The sequence below is a fragment of the Erithacus rubecula genome (assembly GCF_903797595.1).
Source record: "Erithacus rubecula genome assembly, chromosome: 22".
Lineage (NCBI taxonomy): Eukaryota > Metazoa > Chordata > Aves > Passeriformes > Muscicapidae > Erithacus > Erithacus rubecula.
The window spans coordinates 6,476,778-6,491,118 of NC_136674.1; positions in this window are offsets into that span (position 1 = coordinate 6,476,778).

Genomic DNA, 14,341 nt, shown 5'->3' on the forward strand with positions numbered 1-14,341 from the left:
TTCACTCTGGCATTTTAGGTATTTCTAATATTTAAAGATCAGGACTCTTGCTGATGGAATTCTCCCATGCACATTCATGGGATCTGTTGCTGTGTGGTAGCATCTGTGTGGCTGGGTAAGAAGTGATATTTATGTGTTTCATGATAAGATTTTCACATTTTGCTGCTGCTTTGTGCTCAGTTCTTCACAAACTGACAAAATATTTATTTTTGACATTTAAATCTGAACAGTCATATTTTTACATGTTTTGACACAAAATTTGGTTTCTTTCTGAGTTAGTCTGGAAATCTGAAAACATCTAAATTCTTCTTTCGGAAACAGGATTGTTTTGATTAATCAGGTTTCACTCAAATTTTTTTTTTCACCAAAACCAGCAAACCAAATGCACAACAAAAATTGTAAATAGTCTGCAGCTCCCAAATTTCCCATGAATTCCCAGTTAAAAACACAAAGATTGTTGTGGGCATCACAGGTTTACTTGAAAGAGATTGCCTTGAGTTTGCAAGAAGTGGAAGGCTGCCCTTGGCAGAGCACCTTAACAAAAATACTAATGAATGGAAATGATATAAAATATTAATGAGCAGCAAGAGGTTCCACTGTCAGTGTTTGTCACTGGCTTGCTGAAACTTGGCTTGAATCATGTGAGTGTGGATTGCCTGACACCCTCAATAGGAACCTTCTTATTCCACTCTGCAGACATGAAGGACTCCCCAAGATGTAAGAATCGAGCCCCAAGATTTCAGGATGAAAAGAATTTAAAATCAAAACGAACCCAAAACCTCCAAGGGAAGTTGTGAATAAAATTTCTTCAGTTGCAGAGGATAGCAGGCCCATGGAAATGCTTTTGAGCTTTACAGACCAGATCACAGAACATCTCTGGTGCTTTCAGGGGCTGTTTGAATGGCAGCTCCAGCAGGGGACAAGGCCTTTGTGTGTTTAGTTCTCACTTTGGTTTCTACATGGTGACTGCTGTGTAGTCATGTTCTGCTTCACTTTGCACAAACTTTCCATTGTAGCCCCCTTACACTGACTGAGCTTTGACTGAGACAAAAGAGGGGCTCATAGTGCCAGAGCCATGGTGGGGCAAGGTTTAATCTCCAGCTGATGTTGTACTTACCCAAAATCAATATGAACAGCAGGTTGTCACAGGAACTGGAAAGAGAATCTCTATGACAGGCTTATGCTTTTTTAAAAACTATTCCAGTTTATCTTGTGCAGCCCTTTTGTATAGGTAATTCTTTCTGTTGCAGGGTCTGCTGAAATGTTCCCAGGCCTGGCTGGAGGATCAGTGTTGCTTTAAAACCTGAATAAACAGTTATACGCCCTGGTAGCTTCAGATCCAGTAGCCAGAACAAATGACATTTTGCATGAATTCTTCCAAGTGAATTGCTCTGTGACCACTGTAGGCTTTTGAGTTTTTGACTCATGATATAGAACACTGTTAAGGCTTTCCTTGAAGAGCTCTGAAATGCCCTTCTTTCACCACCCTGATTGTTTCCCCAGTCAGTGCAGTAAGCTGGGAGCCCAGTATGGTTTCACTACCCCTGTGAGTTATGTTTTGACTTGGGGTTTGGATTTTTTTTGTGATTGAATGTTTTTACAGGGCTCCCTGTGACCTCATGCGAGGGCAATCGCTGTGTTGATGTGCAGGAATGTAGATGGGCCTGCAGAAATGTCAGGGTCTCCCATTAAGATGTTTCTTTCACCTCAGCAGGGGGACTGGGTTACTGGAGTGCTGTGAGAGCACAATTGCCCTGATGTATTCCAGCAGCATGGTGTTAATGTGCCATTGCTTCTCGGGATTTCAGCACCGAGGCATCACTTCTGTGCATTACAATAACACGGGCAAGTGGGCTCTGCTGCAGGAAAACAGCCTCAGCCCTGCAGCCTCTTGTGCCCTGGGGTAAAGGATACAGCCTGCACTTCTCCCATTGTGCAGGCAGCAGGAACTGCTCTCAGAGTCCTGGATTCAGGAACTGCTCTCAGAGTCCTGGATGCAGGACATACTGTCACAGTCCTGGATGCAGGAACTGCTCTCAAAGTCCTGGATGGAGGACAGACTCTGAGAATCCTGGATGCAGGACCTTCTCTCAAAGTCCTGGATGCAGGACACACTCTCAGAGTCCTGGATGCAGGACATACTGTCACAGTCCTGGATGCAGGACACACTCTCAGAGTCCTGGATGCAGGACATACTGTCACAGTCCTGGATGCAGGAACTGCTCTCAGAGTCCTGGATGCAGGAACTGCTCTCAAAGTCCTGGATGCAGGACACACTCTGAGAATCCTGGATGCAGGACCTTCTCTCAAAGTCCTGGATGCAGGACACACTCTCAGAGTCCTGGATGCAGGACATACTGTCACAGTCCTGGATGCAGGACCTTCTCTCAAAGTCCTGGATGCAGGACACACTCTCAGAGTCCTGGATGCAGGACATACTGTCACAGTCCTGGATGCAGGAACTGCTCTCAGAGTCCTGGATGCAGGAACTGCTCTCAGAGTCCTGGATGCAGGAACTGCTCTCAGAGTCCTGGATGCAGGATGCACTCTCAGAATCCTGGATGCAGGAGCTGCTCTCCAATTCCTCGTTGCAGGAACTGCTCTCAGAATCCTGGATTCAGGACTCACTTTCAGAATCCTGGATGCAGGACACACTCTCAGAGTCCTGGATGCAGGAACTGCTCTCAGAGTCCTGGATGCAGGAACTGCTCTCAAAGTCCTGGATGCAGGACACACTCTGAGAATCCTGGATGCAGGACCTTCTCTCAAAGTCCTGGATGCAGGACACACTCTCAGAGTCCTGGATGCAGGACATACTGTCACAGTCCTGGATGCAGGACCTTCTCTCAAAGTCCTGGATGCAGGACACACTCTCAGAGTCCTGGATGCAGGACATACTGTCACAGTCCTGGATGCAGGAACTGCTCTCAGAGTCCTGGATGCAGGAACTGCTCTCAGAGTCCTGGATGCAGGAACTGCTCTCAGAGTCCTGGATGCAGGATGCACTCTCAGAATCCTGGATGCAGGAGCTGCTCTCCAATTCCTCGTTGCAGGAACTGCTCTCAGAATCCTGGATTCAGGACTCACTTTCAGAATCCTGGATGCAGGACACACTCTCAGAGTCCTGGATGCAGGAACTGCTCTCAGAGTCCTGAATGCAGGATGCACTCTCAGAATCCTGGATGCAGGACCTGCTCTCCAAGTCCTGCAGTGCCTTTTTCATCTTTTCACTCTGAGGACTGGATCCCAGCTCAGTGGAAGTCAGCAGCACACTTCCATTGCTCCAGGATACCTCTGGAAGAAGCTGGGTCAGTGCTGCATTTCCCTCTTTCACAGTGCCTAAACATTTGCAATTACATTCCCAGAGTGCAGTAAATGCTCTGTAAGTGCACTCACATATGTGCAGTGCAATGTGTGCACTCACAGAACATGTTTTTCTTTCTGTTGGCATTTGTCTGTACCATCTGATGAATATTTGCTCTACAAAGGCACCTAAAAGAGCAATTCTATTTTCCAGAAAGTCTTAGAAGTTCTCTTTATGAGCAGGTATTTGTTATGCTGGGGATTGAACTCCTGCAAAGAAAGAAAACTTTCAGCTTTCTTGATAAAGAAAAGCAACACACCTTGTTCATATTTTTCCTGATATTTTTGTGATTCTTATCATGCTTAGTGTTCTTTGGTGTGGAGTTCCCAAAGCTGGATGATAAGAGAATCTTAGCTTGTATGAAACTCAAAACAGGAATTTTTGAGCTTTCATTGTTGTAGAGAAAAGCTTGGGGAAAAAATGCATATGGAAAACAAATACTGGAATGCTAAAAAAGAACAAAAAAAAAAAACCAAACCCAAAGTCATGGCCCAAACTGATGCAATATTGTGGCATAGAGACTAATTTAGTCCCAGGTTCTCAATGAAAACTGCTGCTTATTAAGCAAAATAAAAATATTTTTAGTTTTATTGCCTTAAGTATACTTAATCCAACATCAAAATGTTTTTGCTTGTAAGATTTTTTCAATGTCACAAATATTACAACCTATATTAAAACATTCATTTTCATTAGGAGTGAATTTGATACCTAATTAAATATTAGCCTCATCCAGAGGTACTTGCATATCCATGTAGGTGTGGGAGTGTCAGTTTGTGTCCATGGCTTCTTATTTTGAGTTAATACTGGTATTTTAATGCCTGATTAAAGATTTTTGAATGCTTGAGCTTGGCAGCACTGAGCATCTGCCTTAATTGTGGGTACTAATCACCTTTGAAATTCTCACCTAAATTTAAAATTTCGGCCATAAAAATGTAATCCTGGACCAGACAAGCCACTTGCTAAATGCTGGGCTATAAATTACAGCCATTTCTTTTTATTACAGAGTTGTACAGTAAAAAAAAAAAAAAAAAAAAAAACCCAAACACCTAAACCCACAAATCTAATTATACCAAATGTGCTCCTCGTTCAAAGCCGAGCTCTGAGCTCAGCCTAGCCCCAGATGGGCCGAATGGTTTAGCTGCAAACTAAACTTCTGTAAAAACAGGAGCTGAAACAGCAACACAACAGTAATGCTGTATTAGCCCTCTATGGAAATATCTAAATAAACACTAAAAGTAATGAAATACCATTTACAGCCTTTGTGTCATAAATGTATTATTTGTAAATAAAAGCAAAGAAAGTTTGCTGTGGCAAACTGGCACAGCTCTGCTCCCAGCTCTGTTCCCAGCTCTGCTCCCAGCTCTGTTCCCAGTTTTGTTCCCAGCTCTGTTCCCAGTTCTGCTCCCAGCTCTGTTCCCAGTTCTGTTCCCAGCTCTGTTCCCAGTTCTGCTCCCAATTCTATTCCCATTTCTATTCCCAGCTCTGTTCTCAATTCTGTTCCCAGCTCTGTTCCCAGCTCTGCTTTGAGGAAAGACTGATGGAGTTGAGGTTTTTCAACCTGGAGAAGGCTCCAAGGAGACCTGATTGTGTCCTTTTGGCCCTTAAAGAGCACTTAGAAGAATGCTGGGATAAAACCCTTTAGCAGGTCCTGTTGTGACCATGTCACACAAGGAGTGCTTTGTCTTCAGCAGTGCTTGAGGGAAGGGAGAGGGGATTTGACTTTCCTAGCACAGGGGGATGAAGCTGTGCACATTTGCATGTGCTTTGCATTTTCCTGTTCAATGTCCTTACACTTTGGAAAGTTTAGCCCAGGAAGTTACATAAGAAAAATCAATTGTTATCGAATTTATACTCAGCATGTGAATCCTGTTCCAGGAGGCCTTTCAGAGATGGTCATCTCCATGCATGTGCTTGTTTTGGTTCATAACAAGAGGCAGGAGTTGTGTCTTGTTTACTGACTATACCTGGCATAGCCACAGGCTAAATTTGCAAGAGAGAGAGAAAAAAATAAAATAGGTGGAGGCATTAATTGTTCATTACAAAGAGCAAAAAATTGTAACTAATCATGGCACAACACTGCTGCTAATGCATTTGAAACCTCCCTCCACCCCCCCAAACCATATGGGGGTTTAAAATGTAAATACAATTTGTAATTGAGAGCAGCATTTTATTACTTGCTTTTAAGAGGCACAGAACGCCTGTAACCCTCAATATGAAATTTCCGCTGGCTAGAAATAAATTCAGCCCCGTGTTTTGCTTTTATTCCCGCCTGGGAAAGGTAAGGGCTGGTCTGCAAGGGCTCAGGCTCTCACTCAACACCAGGGAGAAGTGGCTGGGAGCTGTAGTTTCCAGGCACACACAGCAAACAGGCTGCAGAATAAATCCTCTGAGATGCTGAGAGCTGCTCCAGCCTGGGCTGGACTCAGTGGGAGCTGCAGCCACGCAGCCCTTGCCTGGATTTGTTCCTTTCCAGCTGCCCAATACCAGATTTCACTGCTGGCTGCAGTTATTTCTCTATCAGCCTTGCAGTAGCACCCCAGAAATGAGGTTGTTGTGGGTTTGGGGTTTGTTGTATTGAGTGCACAACAAGGAACGAGCTACTGGCACATGTGAGTGCAAGGCAAGTGACAAGAAAAATACACAGAAAAAGGATGTGGGGCATTTTTCTTCTTCTGTGATATGGGAGATGTCACAAGGATATATGATTTATAGTTAGATCCTTTAGGGAACCAAACACTCAGGCTGTGTTTGACTTAAATTAACAGTAGCAGGGTTCCACTTCAAACTTTCAGGATTTTAGCAGGTTTGGGAATGCAAAGTTCTTGTATGGAGATGAAGGGCTTAGAATGGCACCACCAAAGATGTAACTCATGGGTACCTCTGTTAGCCTGGAAATAATCCCCTCACATTTCCTATCCTTCTCTTTTCTGTCAGCTCCAGCTCTGGGAAGCAGCATGAAAAAAGATCCTCATAAAGAGCACACTAATCCAGGACATTGGCAGGGAAAGGAGAAAAGGAACTTATTCACATTTTGGCTGGAAGGACTGGTGACCTACACCTGTGAGAAGTCAGGAATGCTTAGAAAATTAGAGTGAGGGTACAGGGATTTAAACAAAGATGGAGGAAAACCTCTGGATTTTGAGGTAAGTCATTACACCAGCTCACGTGCTGGTTGCTCACTTGCAAAAAGAACAGTTCAGGGCAAAGTGGACAGTTCCACAAGAACTGTAGGGGAAGATTTAGGAAACTATCCAACCATGGGTGTTCCTGGGCAGAAGAATTAATATCTCTGATAAAATTATTAGGGTTTATTTTTCAAGAAGGTGAATCATGTCCCACAGTTCTAGGGAAAATGCATAAAATAATTTAAATAAAGCTGAAAGTGAAATGTGTACTGTTGTGAATGGGCCAGGCTGCAAATATTGCAAGTTTTGAGACTTTGTGAGGTGCCTCATGCCTCACAGGGTTTAACTCTCATATATTCTCCTCTGAGAAGCCAGGAAAGTATTAATTGTAAGAGCAGAAAGAAGGCAGCCATGCCAGTGCCTACCACTTCAGTGAATACAAACTCATTCTGCTACTTCAAGACTTCTCGGCTGAATTAATGTGTAGGACATAATAACAGCCATGCTGAGAGTGAAATATTCCCTCTCTCATTAGAAACCACTTCTGTTCTTGTTGAGCTGTATCCTCCCACCTTCATCTGCTCTGGGTTCCATCCAACATTATTTACAATAATTGTATCCACCTTCGCTGTTGGATTTCTCAAAGGAATTGTGGCTAAGAGGGATAAAAGATGTCTACACACTCAGTGGCTTTTTCCTCAAACAAATCAGGAAGTCAAGCATGGATTACAATGAGAAAGAGCTACTTGAAGAGCTCTGGGGTGTAATTTTTTTTAACCACTTAACGTTGCAGGACACCTCAACATCCTATCTTATACATGAGGAACTAAAATTGTACATTCTGTCAAGTAGATAAGTGAGTTGATTAAAAAATCCCTGAGTATCCAAGAGCTCCTACAGAAACCTCAGGATACATAACACATTCCTTGACCTAAAGACTGGAGTAAGGTGATGTAGGAGTAATGCACCCAGAGTTTGTCCTTTCTTTCATGTCAGCTTGCTGGTTAAAAGCAGCAAACTGTCCAGGACAAGTGTGGAGTGATGACTGGATTACCTAAGGTAGTTCTTTCCCCTCTATTAGCCTTGAATATTTGTCTGTTTCCTTATATAAAAAAATAAAATTATAAATATCAAAAGCAGGATGACATGCAACTGATGCCTCCTTGCACAGGAACTCTTTGCATGTCACACTGACAAACACCAAAATGCAAATGACCTCTCTCTCATCACTAACCCACATTTATCCATGAAGGTTTCTGCACAAGTGCACAGCTACAGTGGCTGGATGAGTGGAGAGGGGTCAGTCATACATAAACACATGAAACTAGAGATAAAAATAGTGTTTAAACACACTGTACATTTACCTGCATCACTGAAGTGGCCACTCAGCAGGCAAAATAGTGTCTGGCTTAATGAGGTTAATGAAAATTGGATTTCCTTCTGCCTGGCATGTTTAAGAACTTTAGGTTAGGAGCTCACAGCAGACTTGCCTGGGAGACTGTGTTTCTGTGCTCTCAAAAATTGATACTTATATGGGATCAATGAGTTCTGCATGGCATCCTTATGTCTGAAAATGAACACAGAGAATTTCCTGGGTTATTTTGCATTTTTCCTTTCAATACAGAATGAGTTCAGTGCCTGTCATTGATGGGGGAGAATTACTCACTCACCATTAGAAAAGTAAAAACTTGAAAAAGGTGGCTATTTGTTAATTCTGCCTTCTGAGGAGTTTGTTAAGTTTTTGGCTCCCTGTGGGATGTTTTGCCTCTGCAGCCATTGTTATTATCTATATTCCAGTTGTTGGTGGAAGCTGGGAGACACAGTTATCCATGGTAAGCATCTTCCAGCTTAGACTCCAAACATTTTTCCTTTCCCAAAGGAGATTTTCCTCAGTGCTTTGCTCTGTACTTTTTCAGTGAGGAGGTGCACGATGTCCACTCACAGCTGTGAGCAGCACCATGGAATTATTCTGGGGACAGAGTGTGTGCTCAGTGTCCCCCCTTTGCAGGGACCTGGCTCCAGCTGAGCCTGGGCTCAGGTGGAACAGAGGAGCCAACAGCTCTTCTTTCCTGCCCTTGTTTTCCTCAGCAAGGAGCAGCTTCCACCCCTGCTGAGGGCACAGCAGATGGTTTGTGGAGCAGTGTCACCACAACCTGCAGCCCACCAGTGAAGGATGTATCTTGACCTGTTTGCTGCTCCTCCTCTCAGGAGAGATTTTGGCTTCTAGAAGCCTCGGTCTTGACTTCTACTGAAAGGCACAATGTGGGTCAAGTTTGTTTCTTGAAGTTCAACCCTCTGTGAATCAGAGGTTTGATCATTTCAGTTTTGTCTGTTCTCGTGTTCTGGGCTTTAGGCTTTGGGATTTAGGGAGTCTCTGTATGGCCAGGATGTTGAATTAATGCCTCAGATTGTTTTTAAACCAAAAAGCTCAAGTTAAAGGTATTTCCTTCACAGACAAGGGAGGAAGTCTAGTTCCTCAAGGAGTAATTCAGCTCACCTGAGAGGCAATTATTGCAATTTATTGTCATTTTTCAAACTTTATGTTGTCTAAAACATGAGTTTTGGGGTGTGGAGTTCTGCTTTTGGGATACTTGTATGGACTAAATGGGAATATGCCAATGTGTCTGAGTGTGGCATTTGCATTTCCTCCTGTTTGAGTGACTGTAGTGTGTATTTTCAAACTACCAGGGGATTTTGTGTTGCATTTCTGAGTACATTGGGGCTGGCTCACATGCATACATAACTAATGTCTGTGTGTTGAAGTGCCAGGAATATAAAATGGGTTAGCGAGAGAACTGAGTCGAGCAGCAGGTCGAGACATGTCACCACAGGGTAATCCATCCAACAGAACAAGGATAGCTTGGGGGGTCCTAAGTTAAAAGAACCTGATTAGTCTCAGCTCAGAGTAAGGATTAGCACAGACTGGCACAGGCAGGAGCAAAGACACTCAGGGTGTCAGATCTGAGGGTTCTACCAGAGCCACCAAAGAGCTCAGGCAGTAAGTCAGTCCCCATCGAGTCAGTGTGAGAGTGAAAGGTGCTGAAGCATCCTTGTGAATGTGTCTGTCTGCTTGCTGGAGACTTTTACAGGAGGTGCTCAGCTGTCTCAGAGCTGGTCACCCTCAGGGTCCCACCCAAGGTCCTTTATTGGCAGGATGTGCTATCACCCACTGTGACAAATGAGCCTCCACTGGCAGGACAATCCTCCCTCCTGCACATTCACCTGCAGCAGAGAGCCACAGCTTCCAGCACTGTGCACAAGCTGATCTGCAAAGCTCCCCTCCCACCCAAACCATCCCATGACTCTGTGAATGCTGCAAAGGGTCCAGATTCTGTCCTCAGTCTCATGATGCTCAGTCCCAAATAACCCCACTTTTTCTAAGAGGTGACAATGGGTTTATTCTGTTGTTTGTGAGGTCAGAATACGGCACCTTTCTCATGTGCTGTGCTCCTTTTCATAATTTTAAGCCAGGTTTAGCATGTGGGTTGTTTCAGTAGAACCAACAGGGGAGTTTGTCACTATGCCACATGATGATTCCCCCATCATGATTTTTAGAGAAGGGCCAAAGGATTGAATTAGGAACTTGAGACATTTACAAAAAGTTGTTAAATGCCTTTGTGGCTCCTGGATTTACAATTACTGTGCTGGAGGGACATTACCATGTTCTACATTCAACATCTGCAAAGCGATGCCAAGCTACTATACCCATAATTTCCAAAGTGACTATTTCAGCTGGCATTTTCCACTGCATTTAAATTCTTGAATTTTCCCTCATTTGGCAGTCCTTTTTCTAGTGTTTTATGGATGGTGTAGCCTAAAATCTGTGCTATACTCTGAGATGGTGCTGCTGCCTGTGTCCTACTCCACTCTGAGTGTGCGTCTGCAATGGAGCATCACTGGCTCCAAATCTCAGTGTGATAAAACCCAACCAACTCTGAGACTCATCTGCAATTAAGCCACGAATACCTGCCAGGAATTTAGTCACTGGGTCAATATTTAGCTATTATTTTCTGTAAACAAAAATGGATTTTGCTATGCTGAATTTTTTTCAGAGGAGGTAGAACCTTACATTGTAAGATTTCAAGTGAAGAGTTCCAACTGCTCACCCCGAAATTTTAGGAAGCTCCATGCCATATTGCAAACATTTGCAAAAATTATCCATGTGTGTTGGTACAGACAATTACAAATACGGAAATTACAAATGCAGCAGATTAATTTAGAAAATAAGATCTCATCCTAGCAGAAAATGGCATAGTAGACCCCATCAAAACCAAAACAAAAGACAGAAATATTCAAGTAAAATTTCTGACAGGAAGAACCATTTGACAAGTCCTGTTCCTTCATTCTTTGAAAGTTTTAAGTGAATGTAATTCCTTTCTGTGGGGGTACCTGGCCAGAACGTTGGCAGATGTCTAGACCTCACCTGGTTTCCCAGAGCTCTTTAGCTTTCCTTTAACCTCCCTCCCCTCCTGACTCCTGCTTTGCTCAACCTGAACTTCTCAGCAGTGTTTCTGGCCAGGAAGAACAGGCTTTGTCAGCAGAAGCTAATTACATTCTCATCAAATCCTCCCTTGCAGCAGTGATGTTGTGATCTGTCCCACTGCTACAAGGGCTCCCAAACAGCCATGCAGAGATGGGATGGCAGCAGCACGAGTGTGGAACATGAGGGTGGCACTGACCAGAGTCACTGGGGGCTGAGCCCTGGCTTCAGCTGGCTTGGCCAGCCACCATCAACATAATATTAATAATAACCACAACTGCAGTGCTTAAAAATAGGTTCTAGATCAACCAGAACACATGGGTTTGAAACTGATATATAAAATTCTATAGCCTGTGAGAGGAGATGCTAGAAATGTTTTTTTTTTTCTTTTTTTTGATGGATTTGTCTGTAAAACTCTAGTGAAACTACACTGGGTTTCATTCTAATCCATCAGCTCAATTATTTGGGTTACTGTTGGGTCTGTTTTGGTTCTGCTGGATGGATCCATCACCAGAACAATCAATTTTCACCATTTTTGCCCAAGGCTTTCACAAATGAAGCTCATGATTGCTTTTTCCACTCAGGATCTGGGCAGGAAAAAGTAGCCAGGGAATAAAAACAAAGAATTAATGCAAAAGGCTGGGATTTTGCTGCTGTAGCCTTGTCTAGGACAGACTTCCCACTGGGCCTATAGATGCAATTTTGTGCTGCTGCTCCCTGTCTGTGGAACAAGGAAGGAATAACAGCATGTTTCAACCTTGTGGGTGCATTGGGAAGACAGATTCAGCCTTGGTTTTGAAACACACATCTACTGTGGTAATTAGAACAATACAATAGCAAATAAAAACAGGAAGAAGAAAAGTACCTAGGCCACAGAAGGATTTGTTTGATGTGCAGCAAATGAGGTGTGGGACCACAGACTACGTGAAGAAGTTCAGAGAAATATTGAACAGCTGCTCTGCTCAGTCCTACAAAATGAAATGACATCCTGCAGGAAAAGCAGGACAGGCTCCTGCAGTGCCCAGGAGGGCAGAGCTGAGGTTACAGGGACTCTCACAATGTGGGCATTCCCTTACTCCCAGGAGCTGCATTTTCCAACTTGGTGGCTTTCCTAATGTAATTGCTCTTTATGTGATGATTTTTGAGTGCCTGATTCTTGCTAGTGTAAATCAGGAGGAGCACCCAGCAAACCCAACCAAGTGATCTCAGTGCAAAAATTTTGGGAGCCACAGCAGAATCAGGCTTGCTCAGTCTACAACCTTCTTCTTCAAATTCTGCAAGAAGTGCCCCATGCAGGAATGGCAAGTAGGTATCAGATGAAAACACAAAACAATGACAACAGTGCATTTCTCAGTAGCCACATCATATTATGTCATTGATGTCAGGTTGAGTTATATTAGTCTGCTTTTCATTATGTTGTGTTATGCCTTTTGACACAATGCAACACACTGTAAGTAACATAAAGTGACCTCCAAGTATAAAAGAGTACACAGTTTTTGTCAGATTAGATAGTGGCTATGAATTCTCAGAGAGGGAGGGGTAGCTGAGAGCAGGGGGTTTGCATTCAGTGTTCTGAACAACAAATGCACAGAACTTAATTAACAGTTACAGCAGCCCTGGCTGCTTCCAAAATGGTGTTTGTGTCTCTGCTCAACACAAGGAGCTTCACAGTGGGATTTGCACTATTTAATTTATTTAAAATTCTGCAGAAGTGTCTGTAACAGCTTCTTTTCTGTACCTGTACTGCAGGAGCTCTGCACATGGTGCACATTAGACTCACTTGCCTGAGATTTGCTTTGTCCAGCTCCAAAATACAGTATTGAGAGCAGACCTCCTGAGCAGCACAGGGTAACCTGTCCTCTGAATGAAGAATTTAATCAGCTACTGAGAGAACAACTGTACAGGGAAAAGAGAAGGGCACCATCATGGCTCTTAAGGGAGCTCCTGATAATTTAAGGTGATTAAGGAAAAGTGGGTAGTTCAAGGCAATTTGCTAATTTTCTCAGGAGGGTTTGAAATCCATCTTAGCTTGGTGGCTTTGCTGGAATTAGCTGATGTTCTCCCTTGGTTTATACTCCTGACCCAGAGCTTGCCCAGCTCCAGGGCTTGCACAGAAACTGGGGTCCCTTGGTGTGAAGGATGGAATGCAGGATGTTCCCAAGCCTGTTAAGTGCCACAGGTCTCTTCTTTTGAAGGCATTCACTCAAAGGCAGGCCAGGAGACTCTGTGGGCAGGAGCAGTGTCATGTTGTGATATAAAGTTGGTCTCAAAACTTGCAATAACCTGCAATAGCCCCAATAGGTACAGAAGTACTTACCATGCATTTCCTACATAGCATATTCAGCATTTGTGGATTATTTTTTTGGCTGCCATCCCATTTGGCACTGCATCTGGTATCCCATCTCTGCACAGGGACTGTCCCCTAGACCTGTCATCTGCCTTTTAAAAGACCATGAATGTTGTACAGATCAGAAACATTCTCATGATCAGTCTCAAAGATGGAAATTGCAAAGGCACCTGAATGTGTTTGATGTGGGCTTCCTAAGCAGTAAGAGATGTGGAATCTCACTTAAAAAGGTCTTTTAAGATTAAAATTTAACATTACTAACAGGAATAAAGTGTGAAAATGCTGCACAGGTGAGCCCTTAGAACAGCACAGGAAACCAGAATCCAATGTGTCATTTTCTTTTTCACTTCTCCATCTATAAATGCAGCAAAAATTATGATCTACCTAATTTCCAGGTACACACCATTCCTTTAAGGTGTGTATGGGATGCTGCCCTTGTTCATTAAATGCAGAGAATGAGCAGTCACCTCTCCTGAGCAGTGTGCAATAAACCAGCTCCTCTTTCCATCCTGCCAAGAGACCTGTGCAATCAGACCCCTGTGACACTGACACCCACAGTGCTCTGCAGGACTGCACAGCTCTGCCTTCAAGTGCCATTTCATGGCATCAGAGAGGCCAGAATTAAACATGAAACATTCTGCTAATCCTTGTTAAGTTGACAAAGAAAGCTGTTACCCTGCACTTGATCAGCTCCTAAGGAAAGCTGCTCCCCTTGGTAGGACACCAGCCAGACTCAGCACTGGAAAATCTCACTGAGATTCACAGCCAGGCTGCATCTCAGGAGACTTCCTATTATTATTTTCTTTACTAATAAATCATTATGTTGTCTCCTTCACAGCACAGAGAGTTCAAATAAACCTGTCCCTGTGACAATCTGATTCTCTGAAGGAGTGTCCTGTTCTGTTGAGTAATGTGAGAGGAAAATATAAAGAAGTAGAAAGACAGATCAAAAAGGGGTAGCAGAAAGGGCCCTGGAGGCAGACTTAAGTTTGGTATTTAATATTTCAGGTAAAATATTCACTTAG